Here is a 17,346-nt window from a genome sequence, read left to right as displayed (position 1 = left end):
GCAATGCGGCCTCGGTAAACATCAAGAGCTCGCTATCAGCTTGGCGACAGGTGGGTCAGTGGAGTTGACACAGCTGTCGGACACAGTAGCAGCAGCGCGGGACGAGGCCCCTGGCGTCCTGGGGTGCTACGCTGAAGTAAACACAGAATCAGTGGCGGTAGCTTGTGTTTACAGCAGGGTCTGTGGTTCTGGTGTACTTTTCTTACTGTCATCAGTCTTTTGACTGGTTTGATGGGGCCCACCTCGAATTCCTCTCCTGTGCCAACGTATTCATCTTAGAGTACCACTTGCAACTGATATCCTCAATTATTTGCCGGCCGTATCCAAATCTCTGTCTTCCTCTATAGTTTTTACCCTCTACAACTCCACCTACTACCACAGAAGTTATTCAGTGACGTCTTAACAGATGTCCTGTCACCCTGTACCTTCTCTGTGTCAGTGTTTCCCATATATTCCTTTTCGCCAGGAACGTCCTTTTTGCGCCGGCCATAGTGGCCGAGCGGTTCTAGGCGCTTCAACCTGGAACCGCGCGGCCACTACGGTCGCAGGTTCGAATCCTGCCTCGGGCATGGATGTGTTTGATGTCCTTAGGTTAGTTAGGTTTAACTAGTTCTAAGTTCTAGGGGACTGATGACCTCAGATGTTAAGTCCCATAGTGCTCAGAGCCATTTGAACCATTTTTTTGTCCTTTTTGCCACTGCTAGTTGGCTTTTTATGTCCTCCTTGGTCCATCCATCATACGTTATTTTGCTGCCTAAGTAGCAGAATTTCTTAACTTCATCTATTTCGTGATTATCAATTATGATTCCAGGGTAATCGCTTTTCTCATTTCTACTATTTCTCATTAGCCGGCCGGAGTGGCCGTGCGGTTCTAGGCGCTACAGTCTGGAGTCGAGCGATCGCTATGGTCGCAGGTTCGAGTCCTGCCTCGGGAATGGATGTTGTGATGTGCTTAGGTTAGTTAGGTTCAAGTAGTTCTAAGTTCTAGGCGACTGATGCCCTCAGAAGTTAAGTCGCATAGTGCTCAGAGCCATTTGAATCATTTTTTCTCATTAGTTTCGCCTTCTTCGATTTTCTGCCAATCCATATTCTGTAGTGGTGTAGTACCACTATTGAAATCCTTTAATTCTTCATTCATCAGCAGATCACCTATACGGTTCTAGTAACTAAAATTGATGTATGGTTCGAAGCAAAAATAACTAATGAACAGTATTTGATTTCTAAACAAATTTAAAGGTATCACAAATGAGGTGTATCTAAGCAATTAACACTACGTTTATTGTTCCATAAAAACACGGGAGAACTGCTGGATTTCAGTAACGTCCTGCCTCGACATTTCGGCGCAGAGTCTTCTGGCCATCTTCAGGTGAGTACCATTGTAGTAGTACTGACGAGTACGCTCTGTGCTCTGCTGTCTAAAGCCATACTGAGGTGACATTGCGCATGCGCTGCTCAGCGTGCGCGTTCATAACGGCTCCGTGCGCTGCGCCTCGCGCCCTCCACGGTGAAAGCTTGACGTATCGATATCAGGTCGATTTTCATCTTTATGCAGATAACTACGTCGACTACGAATTTTCTCTATAACAGGATTCCAAGCAGAGTTTAGCTGATAACCGCTATCTCGATTGATGAGAGTCTCGTTGTCAGACATTACAGCGTTTGAGCACACTCTCTCCTCTACATATTTTATATTCAACAACGAATTTTACGAACAATCTGACGGTGTCGCCATGGGGAGTCCTTTGTCTCCCCTGGTGGCCAATCCCTTTATGGAAGAGTTTGAGGAGAGAGCACTCGACTCTGCCACTTTCAAACCGACAGTATTTTGGCGATACGTTAACGACACATTTATAGTGTGGCCTCATGATCTGGACCGTCTCCAAGAATTTTTACGTCACATGAACTCCATACATGAAAACATAAAGTTTACCATGGAGATAGAGAAAGATGGTTGCTTGCCATTTTTAGACGTCTTGGGGCGACGTACGAGTGATAGCACACTTGCTCACTCTGTGTACAGAATACCCACTCATACTGACCTTTATCTACAAGCTACTAGTTGCCACCATCCAGCACAAACAATGGGCGTTCTCAAAACCTTGGTCCACCGTGCCCATACTATCTCTGACGCCGACAGTCTTCAAGCGGAACTGGAACATCTGCAAAAAGTATTTTTTAAGAATGGCTTTTCACGTAGGCAAGTGAACACAGTGATGAAGACCTACAAACGACGGAACAAGGAAGAGGAAGAGGCCTTCAGGTCGACTGTTTATCTACCATTTATTGGGAATATTTCTTCACAGATAGGCAGAATATTGAGAAAGTATCAAGTGAGAGTCATCTTTCGCCCTCCTTCCAAAATTTCATCACTGGTGGGATCCGTTAAAGACGCCCTGGGCGTGCGTAAATCAGGTGTTTACAAGATTCCGTGTGATTGCGGCAAATCATACATAGGGCGAACAACACGAACTGTCCAGGAACGCCTGCCGGTGTGGCCGAGCGGTTCTAGGCGCTTCAGTCTGGAACGGCGCGACCGCTACGGTCGCAGCTTCGAATCCTGCCTCGGGCATGGATGTGTGTGATGTCCTTACGTTAGTTAGGTTCAAGTAGTTCTAAGTTCTAGGGGAGTGATGACCTCCGATGTTAAGTTCCATAGTGCTGAGAGCCATTTGAACCATTTGAAGAATGATTGTTTGAATGCCCATGCGCGCACTCCACTTCGGGACCTATACGTAGATGATTGTGGTTTATTGTTTTATTCATCACTTATAGCTGGTTCTTGATATTAATAAGACATTTTCGGGATCGTTTCTGTCTGTCTTCAAGGTTTTGACGGTTCAACCTCTTCAGCATGTCCGTGACACTCTCCCATGGGTCAAACAAACCTGTGCCCAGTAATGCTGGTCTTCTTTGAATATGTTCGAATCTCTTGTTAGTCCTCTTTGGTACGGGTTCCGAACACGTGAGCAATATTCTACGATGGGTCACACGAGTGATTTGTAAGTGATCTTCGCTATAGACTGATGGTTTGCCCCCGGTATTCTACCAACGAACCGACGTCTAACAGTTGCATTACCTACGATTGAGCCTATGTGTGAACTGTACTACATACCAATACAAACCCTTACTCCCAGATATTAGTATCAGTTGACAGGTTCCAGTAATGACTCATTGATACTGTAGTCATAGGCTTATAGGCTTTTTCGTTGAGCAAAGCGTACAATTTTACATTTCTCAACAATTAAAGAAAGTTGCTGATTTTATAGTACTTCTGTGTAGATAGCTCCATCACCTGGGAAACACCTGAGGCTACTATTAATATTGTTTGCAAGGTCATTAATACGCAACATACACAGCAAGGATTCCAAAATACTTCTCTAGGGCAGACTCGAAGTTACTTCCACACATGGCGATGACACTCTATCCCAGATGACACGCTGCTCGTTCCCTATTTTTTAAAAAAAAAAAAAAAAAAAAATCCTCAATTCAGTCATGACTTTCGCTTGATAACCCACACGAGCGTACTTGTGATAATTAGAATTAATTTAATACCTGCAGCTGCTGACAGGCGTTGATATATATCAACGGGGACAGGTGAAAATGTGTGCCCCGACCGGGAATCGAACCCGGGATCTCCTGCTTACATGGCAGACGCTCTACCCATCTTTTTTTTTTCTTCATTTTGTTCGTTGTTAATCGTTGTGTTTGGTCGTTGCGGACGTCACATGACATCCAGTCCAGTTCTTTTTTTTCTTTTTTCTATTCTTCCACTCAGTTTTTTTATTACAGAGGCCAACCAGCTCTCTGACCGAACACGCTGAGCTACCGTGCCGACAATAAAATGGTTCAAATGGCTCTGAGCACTATGGGACTTAACATCTCAGGTCATCAGTCCCCTAGAACTTAGAACTACTTATACCTAACTAACCTAAGGACATCACACACATCCATGCCCGAGGCAGAATTCGAACCTGCGACCGTAGCAGCAGCACCTTGTATGTCCACACACTACATTCGTAGTGTCCCACCCCAACACACTCATTACTCGTGGAAGACATTCTTACCAAGTCCCGTAAGAGTTCGGGGATTATGTGTGAATCCGCACAGAAGAAGATCATGGCCGGTATTGCCAGAACTATATCCACATGAGTATATATGTACTTGTGATAATACGCGCAGGTTTAGTATTGAGTCAAATGCTTTTCGGAAGTCAGGAAATAATGCATCTACCTGTGTTGTATGCTGCCTACTAATCAAATATGGGGTGCCTAGGAAACCTGCTTTTTCGGATCCCTAGACAACAATTCAAGCAAAACGTATCAGTAAATTTTATTACAAAAGGAAATGATTACAATACTTAACTCTGAGAGGAGCAGACGTTTCACGAGCAAAGGGCTACAGACGAACAAGAAATCCATTCAGTATATACAAATCGTAATACTAGAGAAATAATCCAGTTCCTAAGTTGCTGCTACACAAGTGCCTGTTCTCGATGCTGCTGTGGAAGTCGTACAAGTGCTAGTCTTCAACTGGGCCGCGGCCTGGCGTCGCGGCGCTAATGTCCTCTTCGTGTCGAGGGCGCTGCCGTCACCCTAGAGAGGGGTCGGTCCGCTTGCAATTGGCTGACTTCTTCTTCACAGCCCTCTCTAATCTATCGTTCCGACCGGCGTGCCGGCGCTTGACTTTACCCCGAAACAGCCCGAATGCCTTGATTCATGACTTTCTGGATGTTATTTACAAAAATGCGATTTTGGTCGATGTTTTCGTAATGAGTGGTGGTTGGCAATGGGGAGGTCATTCTGTTCGATATACATTACAGGCGGGTGATGTTCTTTAAGATTCTACAACAAGTGGATGCAAGTATATCGGAGTGTGGTTTTGTGGATCGCTTCTGCTACCCTTTTTGTATACGGGTGTGATCGGAGATTTCTTCCAACTACTGTGCGCGGTTTTTTATTCAAGTTATATACGGTAGATTATGATTAGAAAAAGGGACTAACTCAGACGCTAATTTGGTATAAAATCTAATACGTATTCAGTGGGGCACTGAAACTTTATTTTCCATCTCCGTAGCTATGTGGTCAGCGTAAATGATTGTCTACTTGACCGAATTGTGGCGGTTCCGCGGTCTCGAACGTCTACAAAACGGCTGGGAGAGGGGTGCATTGACAACAGGACCCTCCACACGGCATCTGCATGGCACCGCTAGGCGGGCGGTTGACGTGGCGGGGGACGTTCACGGCCTGGGCGAACAGCTTGTGGCTGGAGCTTTGTTCAGTGTCAGATTTCAGCCGCTTCTCAATCCCATACACACTAACATGTGTCTCACTCATCTTTGCAGAGGTGCGAGAGTTAAATAGAAGCAATACTTCTGATTAATTCTGCGTATCGTTGTCTTTATTGCCACGTGGCAGACTTGTGAGGTTTATAAAATTGTATATTAAGTAAGATTTACTTCAAAAGAGCACAGTAACCATAAAAAATAATAAGGGGGAGGAGGAGTTCTTAAACGTTAAATCGCCTGGAACCTGTGCAGTACGGGCATGTAAGAGAGCATACCTTAGATCGTTATATCGACACGTGGTGACGCTCTAGGTATTCTGCGGGAGCACAATCATTTGATTTCCTTGCTGGTTTTTGCTTAGTGGCGTCGACGTCACAGTAGTCGCTTCGGCGGTACGTATACTAAAATTGGAACGATACAGAGAAGATTAGCACAGACCCTGCCCAAAGACGACGCCAAAATTCGTGAAGTGTTCCACATTTTTGCCGACAACGCGCTCACGCGTACCTCCTTCCAGCCACGCAGGCGGGATGAAGCCCTCTTTACTTGTCTTCGCTTAGGCCACGGCCTATCAGCATTGGCTTCTTGCTCCTGTGAGAGGACACGCCAATTTGTGGCGCTCGTGGCTCCACGTTTTAATAGTATTATTTTGAGACCAGAAGTGAGCGGAAGTTTTGCCCACAAGTGTGCCCTCTATTTTAAGTGACATTCAAACGGATGTGCTTAGACGACTTTTCTTGCGTGGCCATCCTCCTAGGCAAGCCCAGAAATATTTGTTTTATAAAAATCACGTTCTCTTGCTCCACCGTATTTTATTTCTTCCAGGCGAAACGCGTCTGGGAGAAATAAAATACAATTCAGAAGCAAATGCGGTTTATATTTACAAACAAATATGGATGTGTTTAGAGATTAAAGGTTTCGTAGTATGTCCAACTTGCTTCCAATAAATTTAGAGAGATGTTCTTAATGTATTAAAAGGGCGAAACTTCCTGGCAGACCGAGACTCGAACTCGGGACCTTGGCCTTTCACGGGCAAGTACTCTACCAACTGAGCTACCCAAGCACGACTCACGCCCCTTCCTCACAGCTTTACTTCTGCCAGTACCTCGTCTCCTATCTGCCAAACTTTACAGAAGCTCTCCTGCGAACCTTGCTCAACTAGCACTCCAGAAAGAAAGGATATTGCGGAGACATGGCTTAGCCACAGCCTGGGGGATGTTTCCAGAATGAGATTTTCACTCTGCAGCGGAGTGTGCGCTGGTATGAAACTTCCCGGCAGATTAAAACTGTGTGCCGGACCGCGACTCGAATTCGGGACCTTCATATCAGCGGCCGACTAGATTCGTTTGTTTTAATATTTGTCCCTAGTTCGAGTCTCGGTCCGGCACACAGTTTTAATCTGCCAGGAAGTTTCATATCAGCGCACGCTCCGCTGCAGAGTGAAAATCTCATTCTATTAAAAGGGTGACTGGCTCACCCATGATTTTTGCAAGTGATCAGCCAGTCAAATTTCTCTGCGCTGTTACTGTAGCTCCTCTGTCATTTTCTTTGTGTTTGAATTCCAGGTTTAGCAGCTTTCACCTTTCCTCCGTTGTCTTACGGCGTGTGAGATGGAGTGATTATGTGTGTCGACACGAGTTTGTAGGTTTACTTCTCACAGTGCCTTTTTATCTAGATTCGTTTGGTTCAAATGGCTCTGAGCACTATGGGACTCAACTTCTGCGGTCATCAGTCCCATGGAACTTAGAACTACTTAAACCTAACCAACCGAAGGACATCACACACATCCATACCCGAGGCAGGATTCGAACCTGCGACCGTAGGGGTCTCGCGGTTCCAGACTGTAGCGCCTAGAACCGCTCGGCCACTCCGGCCGGCTAGATTCGTTTGTTTTAATATTTGTAAGAGTACTGAGAATCCGCCGTTGAGTGCCTGTAGATTCCAAACACACACGCGAGCACACACACAAACACACACTAATCGCGTGTCAGCACCATTCAGACAGGGGAGCACAGCACTGACTGCGGGCATGTGGTTCATTTCCGGCGGGCGAGGCTCTCCATGAGTACAGGCTGGCCGTGACGCAGTGAGCAGGTATTATCCAGGATTACTGGGCGCAAATTTCACAGATTTTTTCAAATGTTGAAATGTGTGTGAAATCTTATGGGACTTGACTGCTAAGGTCCTAAGTCCCTAAGCTTACACCCTACCTAACCTAAATTGCCCTAAGGACGTACACACACACCCATGTCCGAGGGAGGACTCGAACCTCCGCCGGGGCCAGCCGCACAGTCCATGACTGCAGCGCCTAAGACCGCTCGGCTAATCCCGCGCGGCTTCACAGATTTTTGTAGGGGTGCAAATTTGACCGGGCACAGTTATCATACATCCATTCGGGGAAGAGTTTGTGGTAAAAGAGCACTGATACATACACAATCGGCGGAAATGGAGTCCGATCGAAAGGCACATATCAACTGGGAAATTATGTATGTCATCTCCATCTTCCTTATGGGAACTTTGAGCGACTACTAAAATACGTACAGATGGTATATGATGAGTATGTACTGAATCGGACGCAAATTGTACAGAAGTACCACTACAAGCGACCCCCTTAAGCAATAAATTTTAATGACACATTAATTCCCGTGTAAGACTGATGCTACGTCGTTGAATACAAACCGTACCGAACCATTACTCCGTAGGGAGGAAACTGGAAGTGGTGCAGGGTACGGGGGAGCTGTTATTGTTTACGGACAGTGGCTCCCACGCTCGGCGACATCGTTAAAGGGGGGACAGCAGTGCGGTGTACCGCAGCTCCCAGACAGGAAACAGTTTACGACCAATCACCGAATTGTCGCGGCATCCGAGGGCGGAAGCCGGCGACTGCCCTGTCAGACACGGCATTTACAGCTCAGATCAGGGCTTCGACTCTGCTCCTCTGGTCCTGCGCCCACTCCGCTCCCTTTCGGCAACTCTTAAAGTGGGCTTTTATAAACAACATTTACGTTACCTCACTTGTTGATGGTCATCGAAAGAGTGCAAGGAAGGGCAGCTCCTTTCATGTTCCATAGGGGTCAGAGTGTCACTGATATCATACGCGAGTTGGGGTGGCAGTCAGTGAAACAAAGCCGATTTTCTTTGCGGCGAGATCTATTTACGAAATTTCAATCACCAACTTTATTTTCCGAATGCGAAAATATTTTGTTCACACCCACCTACAGAAGGAGAAATGATCCTCATAATAAAATAAGAGAAATCAGAGCGCTAACGGAAATATTTAGGTGTTCCTTTTTCCCACGCGCCATTCGAAAGTGGAATGGGAGAGAAGTAGTATTAAAATGGTTCGATGAACCGTCTGCCAGGCACTTAAGTGTGAATTGCAGAGTAACCATGTAGAAAGAAATGTTCAAATGTGTGTGAAATCTTATGGGACTTAACTGCTAAGGACATCAGTCCCTAAGCTTACACACTACTTAACCTAAATCATCCTAAGGACAAACACACACACACACATGTCCGAGGGAGGACTCGAACCCGCGCCGGGACCAACCGGAGGAATTAGTGCCAGCAAAAAATAAAAAAATTAAGCATAATAAAACCCCTCATAGCCGTCCGGTGTGGCCGTGCGGTTCTAGGCGCTACAGTCTGGAGCCGAGCGACCGCTACGGTCGCAGATTCGAATCCTGCCTCGGGCATGGATGTGTGTGATGTCCTTAGGTTAGTTAGGTTTAATTAGTTCTAAGTTCTAGGCGACTGATGACCTCAGAAGTTAAGTCGCATACTGCTCAGAGCCATTTGAACCATTTTTTTGCAGCGCCCTCGACCGCTCGGCTAATCCCGCGCGGCTAACCATGTAGATGTAGATTTAGGAAAGTACTTCTTTCAATTTTGATTGTTTCATAGTAATTAGTCTTCCGAATGTTTGGATATACCCTGGCAAAACTTTCTCTGCCACGACAGCCTTTTGATTTCATCTCTCACATACATTCAACATCTTCAGTTAATGCGCAGTAATATTGCAATCCATGTTTCCCCTCCAATTTTTGCCCGCTACGGCTCTCCTAGTCCCATGAAAGTTATTCTCTTACGTCTTAAAACATGTCCTTTTATCCTGCCTATTCTCTTAGTCAATATTTCCCAGGTATTCCTCGCTCACCGACTATGTGCAAAATCTCACTTTTTACATTATCTGTCCACGTAAAGTTGGGCATGCTTGTGTGATACCACATCCTAAACGTTTCCATTTTCTTCTTTTCCGTTTATCCCACTGTCCAAACAGTGCTGTGGTCCAGACATAATCTCTCAGAGAATTCTTCTTCAATATAAGGCCAAGTTTTGATACTAGTAGACTTGCAAGTAACATGGCGGTTATTCCATCTCTTGCGACTGGTGCATATGCGTTTCATTTTAGTTTAAAGCGCATTCACAGATCTTTGGAACAATTGTTTTAGGCACAAATCGTTTTAGCGAAGAGTTTCCATGCTTATAATACTTTTGCTGCCCACATTTGTTTGTTTTAATGTAGAAGTGTACTTCTACAAAAAGTCGTTAGATTTTTAGAGTTCTGCACCGCACTGAGACAAATTTACTCATTTTCATGTTCTTTCCACATTCACCTCATCATTTCCTTCTATACGTACATATAGCCTGTTGTGGATGTTAGAGAGTGTGAGGTGGATCAGGAGGGACGATTGAGTGGCTTTTCCACTTCTCTCTCTCTCTCTCTCTCTCTCTCTCTCTCCCTGTGTGTGTGTGTGTGTGTGTGTGTGTGTGTGTGTGTGCGTGCGTGCGAGTGCATGCGCGCGCGCGCTCGCCAATTATTACGTTAGTGAAGCTGTTTACTTCGGTTCAAAATGGGTGAAATGGCTCTAAGCACTACGGGACTTAACATCTGAGGTCAGCAGTCCCCTAGCCTTAGAACTACTTAAACCTAACTAACCTAAGGACATCACGCACATCGCGTTCCGTAACGTCGACAAATTTGGCATTTTTTTAATCCAGTTTCTTCTATTGCAACTTTGGCTTTAGTACTTGTTGCTTTAGCCGTGCGGGATTAGCCGAGCGGTCTTAGGCGCTGCAGTCATGGACTGTGCGGCTGGTCCCGGCGGTGGTTCGAGTCCTCCCTCGGGCATGTGTGTGTGTGTGTGTGTGTGTTTGTCCTTAGGATGATTTAGGTTAAGTAGTGTGTAAGCTTAGGGACTGATGACCTTAGCAGTTAAGTCCCATAAGATTTCACACACATTTGAACATTTTGAACTTGTATTCAAATAGATCGTTCCCAATATACAATTGTACGATATCCTCGACGCTCTGTGTATCTTCGGGAAATATGTTTGGACCGGGAGATCCTTCAAATTTATTATTGGTCCTCGGTAAGTCAAAGGCTGACCACTGTGCAATGTCGTCCTCTTCCCATTCATCCGAATCAATTGGCAACCGTAGCGTTCGCCGAATTATTCTTGAGCGTATTTCACTATCTTCCGACGATTCTGCTTCACTTTCATATTTTTGATATTCAGTGTCTTCTTCCCACTCGGCCAAGTCTTCCGAAACGTCAGACAAGACGTCCGCGCGTTCATCGTAAATAATCGTATCGTTTCTTTCGTCTGCCATGATGAAACTTATTGTTACCTAAACGAAACACCAACAGAATGCAAATGACACTAAAGTGCTGTCGCCGGCCACTGCGCGATACTATGCTCACGACACCACTCTGGTGTCGCCGGACGGCAAAGTGTTAATAACTGTAAATTGGAGGCAGTTTATCAAACTTAAAATACATCCAGAAGTGCTGTCGTACTTAAAGAATAGCATTTACATAATTTTCGTGTCTCTCTTTCTCTCTCTGTCTATGTTTTTGGAAATATGTGACACTAACTAATAACTTATTCGCCAAGAAATATTTGTACGCTTTAAGTTAAATAAACGACGTTGCCTTTTCCCCATAAAATAATATTAGAATATCCACCCTTTTGAGTGGTACATTATACTGTTGCCCGTACAAGATGACTGCTTGACCAGCCAGTTAAAGTTATGAAAGTCAATTAATATTCCTCATTAATTACCAGCCATTATCATATTTAGGAACATACATGTGGGAGACCAGTATTCCGCAAATGCGAATCAGAGATAAGAAGTAGCAATACCGTCAGAATGTCCTATGTGACTATTTATTTCTTAGGTTAACATCTTTCCGTTGAAGCAATTTCTAACTAGTTCAGTAACAATTCAGTATTATTTAATAAGTCAACGAAAGCACGCGTGCATTCGAGGAGCAGAGCTGATCATTTTCTGTACGATTAAGGAAAGGTCACTGCAGCAGAGACAGAAATTAAAAAGAGAAATATAGTGGAGCTCACGTTCACGTTTGTTTGCTGCCCCTCGCTGTATTTTAACAATTTATGAGATTTGTTGTAACTACTTACCCCCGCCCCCCTTCCCCCCCCCCCCCCCCCCCCAATCCTGCGCCACCTCCAACTCACACAATCAGTTTTTTTTTAAATGTCACAGCGTACTTACGTTCAATATGTATCTCTGTCGGGTCGAGTTAGCCATTCTGTTATTTCTCTGTTGTCTGCAATATAGTTTACAGATTAATACAAGGCAGCATTCGATGTTTTATCAGTCTGTTGGGCTAAGTGGTTCCAATAGGTAACGTCCTCTCGTGCTGTTCTGCTACTGTCGTGATTTCAGTTATGTGTTTCCGATACATTTTGTTCTTGTTTCGAAGGTACTATGCTTCGGTGTTCGTATACATGGCGGCCATCCATTCACTTACCTCTCTCTCTCTCTCTCTCTCTCTCTCACACACACACACACACACACACACACACACACACACACACAACTTCGCACACTGCCATGTGATGTGCTCGGGTATTTTTACGTGTATTCATCTTTCAGTTCTCTTTGTTCCTGCATGTCTGTTTAGAGTGCGCCCCTCTGTATCGTGTTTCTAATTCATTTACTGAGCTACACAAAAGTCTGAATAGACAAAGGGTTAGAAACTGTAAGAAAACTGACTATTTATGAGTACCCAGGCAGGAGACATTTGATGCAATCATGTTTTAAAACTAAAAAGAGGAAACAAATGATATTTAGTTTGTCGTTAGTAACACGTTCAGTTCTTTTTTCCTCCATGTTACTGCTTTTGTTACTGGACCATGGTGCGCTTCGAAGTTTTTCCTTAACGATCGTTCTGATAGACTATGGAATACTGCGGTTCTTGGTCGAAGTACCTGCCTCTGGTTTTCTCCTCAATAGACTATATTTGTGACTAAGCACGCTTCCATTATATTTTTGACGGGAAGTGATGAAACATGTATCTACCATGCATCTTTTGCAGTACAAATACTTCTAACGTAAATAACTTTTAGATCTGTCAGTCGTGTTTTACAGATGTTCATTTATTATTTTTTATGTAAATTCATTTTCTTTCAGTTTCTGTTCTGTCCTCTGCTAGCATCACGAAGAAGACAGACATAATATGTCATATTAATTCGGTAAAATTAAGTATTCATACTATACAATTTCAGTCGATAGGCACTGACAAAAAATGACCTTTCCATAAACGTTTTTGAAAGTAGGTTTGGTCATGAGCCAATGGAAAGCGTTTGAGGCTGTGAAACTACGAGCTGCTCTTTGTTCGAATGGGTATATGAGTATTAGACATATTATTCTGGTTCAACTGCCGTTTCTAGTGCTGTTCTTCGTCGAGTGCGGTTGTTTGATTTATGAGGTAGTCTAGCGTTATCTGGGTCGTTGCGAGTTGTTTCGAAATTCCGACAACGACAGAGTAAGTGGATGAGGTCTTCTCAAGTATTTGCCATGGTTCATATTAGGCGAATGTATAGGTTATCTAAGAAGTGCAGTCTAAAATTCCTGCGATCACTCTGCGTTCAAACACTCGATGATATTCCTCTGTGAGGAGACATGGAAGCTCAACGAGCTGTCACGAATCGCATCGCTCTTCATTGGTTCTCCGCTATTTCTTCTATTAATTCATTCCAAAAAGGAGTCCAGACTGATCAACGGTACCCGAGAAATGGTAGAATGGCTGGTTTCAAAGCAACGTCTTTCGTTAGTGAATCACATCTAATTAAAATTCTTCCAGTGAAACTCAGCCTGGAAGTCGCTTTTCTTGTAAACGGTTTCCTGTGGTCATTCCGCTTTAGGTCGCTCCGGACTTTATTTGCAGGTGTATTGTAGCTGTTACTTTACAGTTACTCATCGCCAGTAGTGTAACCGAAAGTAACGAACATCTCCTGTTTATGCGCAGTGCGACAGATTTATTCACGTTCGGAGTCAACCGAAAGTCCTTTCATCAATCGTCTATTCCCTGAAGGTCTTACTTCAATCTTCTGGTGTAGAAACTTTCTACAGTTAATATAATCATAGACGAAGAGCCACACTTAGCTTCCTACTTTACTGGGTGGATCATTTACTCTGGTTTGGGCAATGGGCAAATAAAAGTGATCTGGAGAACAGAGTTCCAGGATAAAAAATAAAATTAAATAAAAATTTAAAAAAAGGAAATACATTAGTAAAATGAGTATAGCATATGTTGAAAGTGACCACCATACAGCTCTTGGTATTTTTGGGCCCCAGTCAGCAAGTGACTGAAGTCGAATACGAACTGCACTGTTGGAATTTGCTTTGGTATCATCCGAAATTTTCCGCTGCAGTTCTTGAAGACCGTGAGGACTGAAACTTCCTGGCAGATTAAAACTGTGTGCCGGACCGAGACTCGAACTCGGGACCATTGCCTTCCGCGGGCAAGTGCTCTACCAACTGAGCTACCCAAGAACGACTCACGCCCCGCCTCACAGCTTTACTTCTGCCAGTACCTCGTCTCCTACCTCCCAAACTTTACAGAAGCTCTCCTGTGAACCTTGCAGAACTAGCACTCTCGAGAGAAAGGATATTGCGGAGACATGGCTTAGCCACAGTCTGGGGGATGTTTCCAGCTCAGTTGGTAGAGCACTTGCCCGCGAAAGGCAAAGGTCCCGAGTTCGAGTCTCGGTCCGGCACACAGTTTTAATCTGCCAGGAAGTTTCATATCAGCGCACACTCCGCTGCAGAGTGAAAATCTCATTTTGGAAACCGTGAGGGCTGTTGCGAAACACCTTAGACTTGAGGGCTTGTAGCGTTGCTCTTGGAGGGGGGGGGGGGGGGGCCGAAAAGAAAAACAATTGTTATTTTTATATTTTTTTGAAAAATGTCGAAAAAGTGAATATTTTGGTGGGCCACTTCGCAACAGAATCAGGGCTTGATTACACTATTACAGTAACATACGTTGAGCATTAAATACGTGGTTGGATTATTTTGAACAAGAGCAGCAGATTGATTTAATTGAGATCGTTCGGAAGAAACATTATCATTTCTGTGCATTTTTATAGTCACGATGTAGTCATACCCGGAACAACACTAAGGGACCAGAAGATTTATAGACTTTAAAAGAAATGCAACACTACACAATTAAAAAAAAGAGCTGATTCAGAAATAATAGGAAAACGATAATGTTCCTTCTGCCTCATGCTGCGTTCGGCCCATTAGCGTGATCGTAATTTCTGGTGATGAACTAACACAAAATAATTAACAATCAAGTAAATGAGGAGATGGAAATCATATAGGTTAATTTACTAAAATAAGCACACTTACCTTTAACACACGTTGTTTAATACTACGTACGTTTTCATATTAAATTACAACAGATGACCATTGTGGTTAAATACTTTATACATAACAGTCAAAATGTCCTCTTGATGCTGTCTGTTCGCAATCAATTACAAGAAACTACATGTTTTCTGATTGGAAAAATAACAGCATATTTACTGAATATTTTCACATAAAATATAAAATACCGATGCGGAACGCAGCAAGTCCACGTCCGCCTTTCATGGAATACAAACAGTAAAAGGTGAGGCGCCCAATGCCTCATTTGTCTCGAAACAACAGAATTCTTTTTATATATCATTAATCGATATAAGTTCATAGAGATTTACAGGCACCGCACAAGAACGGCAAAGATAAAGAATAATAGATTCTGTCGTTGCTATGCAGTGGTTTATTTCTTTACGTTACAATTGTTCGATAACTTTAGGCCATCAGGCGTTTACTATTGAGCGTACATTAATGTTAGTGAGGCGAAAATTACTAATATTGCAAGCTCCCCACACAAAGTAGCCGCACGCTGACAGCTCAGGTTACCAAGGTGACCAGCCAGAGCCGCGACTTTCCTCTGTTAACATCTCTGTCAGGCGTGAAGATAGTGCAAATGTGCTCCAAGGTTCAAGGGGAGGGCGCGCACGTGATTATATGCATACATTCGCACGTAATCGTATCCACTAATCCGGGCCACTTTTATTTGCCCCACCTCCTATCTACCGTCAACATTTTTTCGTCATCAGTCTCTCTGATTTGGCTCGCCATGACTATCACCCGTGTCCGCCTCTTCAGCTTAGAATAGCTGTTTCCGCTAACGTCCCTGATTATTTGTTGGATATATTGCAATCTCTGTCTTCCACTATAGTCTCTTTCCCTCTATGGCAGAGCCGTTCGGCGAAGTCTATCAGGAGCGGGGAACCGCGGGAAGTAACCAGGGCGACAGGCGAGAACTACGGAAAGAGTGCGGGTCTTGCCTGCCGCCAGTCCCATCCGTCAGCGTATTTAGATGTGGCAGAAGAGCCTGTAGCTCTAACAGCAGGCCCTCAGCACCACCTTGTTTTAATGCTACATGTGAAGATCTACAGGTGATTTTTTCCACCGTGTACAAACTCTAGAGATTTATCGATTAGAGTATACGGAACGAAAATGTCTAATGAACCTATATCCGGAAATGAATTGTTTCCATGCTAGACGCCATTTATTCAATCATACTTTGTAACAAAGATTGCGGTCTAATACGCGCTGTACCTTGCAGCCACAGTTACTGTATGCATAGTTTTATCCTAGACTGTGGTACTGTTCAAAATAATTCAAATGGCTCAGAGCACTATGGGACTCAACTGCTGAGGTCGTAAGTCCCCTAGAACTTAGAACTACTTAAACCTAACTAACCTAAGGACATCACACACATCCATGCCCGAGGCAGGATTCGAACCTGCGACCGTAGCGGTCGCGCGGCTCCAGACTGTAGCGCCTAGAAACGCTCGGCCACTACGGCCGGCAGTGGTACTATTCCTAGCGCCCTCTCCTGCCATGGTAATTGGTAATGTTATCCACAGGACACGTGGACATGTGACCTGTAATTGAAGAAGTGTCATGATGATCTCTCCATTGGCAAAAGATTCCGGAATAGTCCCCCATTCGGATCTCCGGGAGGGGACTGCCAAGGGGGAGGTTACCATGAGAAAAAGATTGAATAATCAACGAAAGGATAACGTTATACGAGTCTGGGAGTGGAATGTCAGAAGCTTGAACGTGGTAGGGAAACTAGAAAATCTGAAAAGAGAAATGCAAAGGCTCAATCTAGCTATAGTAGGGGTCAGTGAAATGAAGTGGAAGGAAGACAAGGATTTCTGGTCAGATGAGTAGCGGGTAATATCAACAGCAGCAGAAAATGGTATAACAGGTGTAGGATTCGTTATGAATAGGAAGGTAGGGAAGAGGGTGTGTTACTGTGTTACTGTGAACGGTTCAATGACCGGGTTGTTCTAATCAGAATCGACAGCAGACCAACACCGACAACGATAGTTCAGATATACATGCCGACGTCGCAAGCTCAAGATGAACAAATAGAGAACAGATAGAGAAAGTGTATGAGGATATTGAAAGGGTAATGCAGTATGTAAAGGGGGACGAAAATCTAATAGTCATGGGTGAATGGAATGCAGTTGTAGGGGCAGGAGTAGAGGAAAAGGTTACAGGGGAATATGGGCTTGGGACAAGGAATGTAAGAGGAGAAAGACTAATTGAGTTCTGTAACAAGTTTCAGCTAGTAATAGCGAATACCCTGTTCAAGAATCACAAGAGGAGGAGGTATACTTGGAAAAGGCCGGGAGTTACGGGAAGATTTCAATTAGATTACATCATGGTCAGACAGAGATTCCGAAATCAGATAC

General features: G+C 44.2%; 1 long non-coding RNA gene and 1 other non-coding gene across 2 annotated transcripts in view; both read left to right on the top strand.

Annotated features, from left to right (window-relative positions):
• Positions 1 to 17,346, top strand: part of LOC126456515 (uncharacterized) — an 845,506-nt gene that overhangs the window by 103,018 nt on the left and 725,142 nt on the right. The gene's annotated exons all lie outside the window — the stretch shown is intronic.
• On the top strand, positions 5,662 to 5,768 carry LOC126458752 (U6 spliceosomal RNA). Its single transcript, XR_007585720.1, has one exon. It is a non-coding gene; the product is annotated as a U6 spliceosomal RNA (small nuclear RNA).

This window comes from Schistocerca serialis, chromosome 2, assembly GCF_023864345.2.
Source record: "Schistocerca serialis cubense isolate TAMUIC-IGC-003099 chromosome 2, iqSchSeri2.2, whole genome shotgun sequence".
Taxonomy (NCBI): Eukaryota; Metazoa; Arthropoda; class Insecta; order Orthoptera; family Acrididae; genus Schistocerca; species Schistocerca serialis.
The sequence above is the reverse complement of the archived record's forward strand: the minus strand, read 5'-3'. Positions and strand labels throughout refer to the sequence as shown.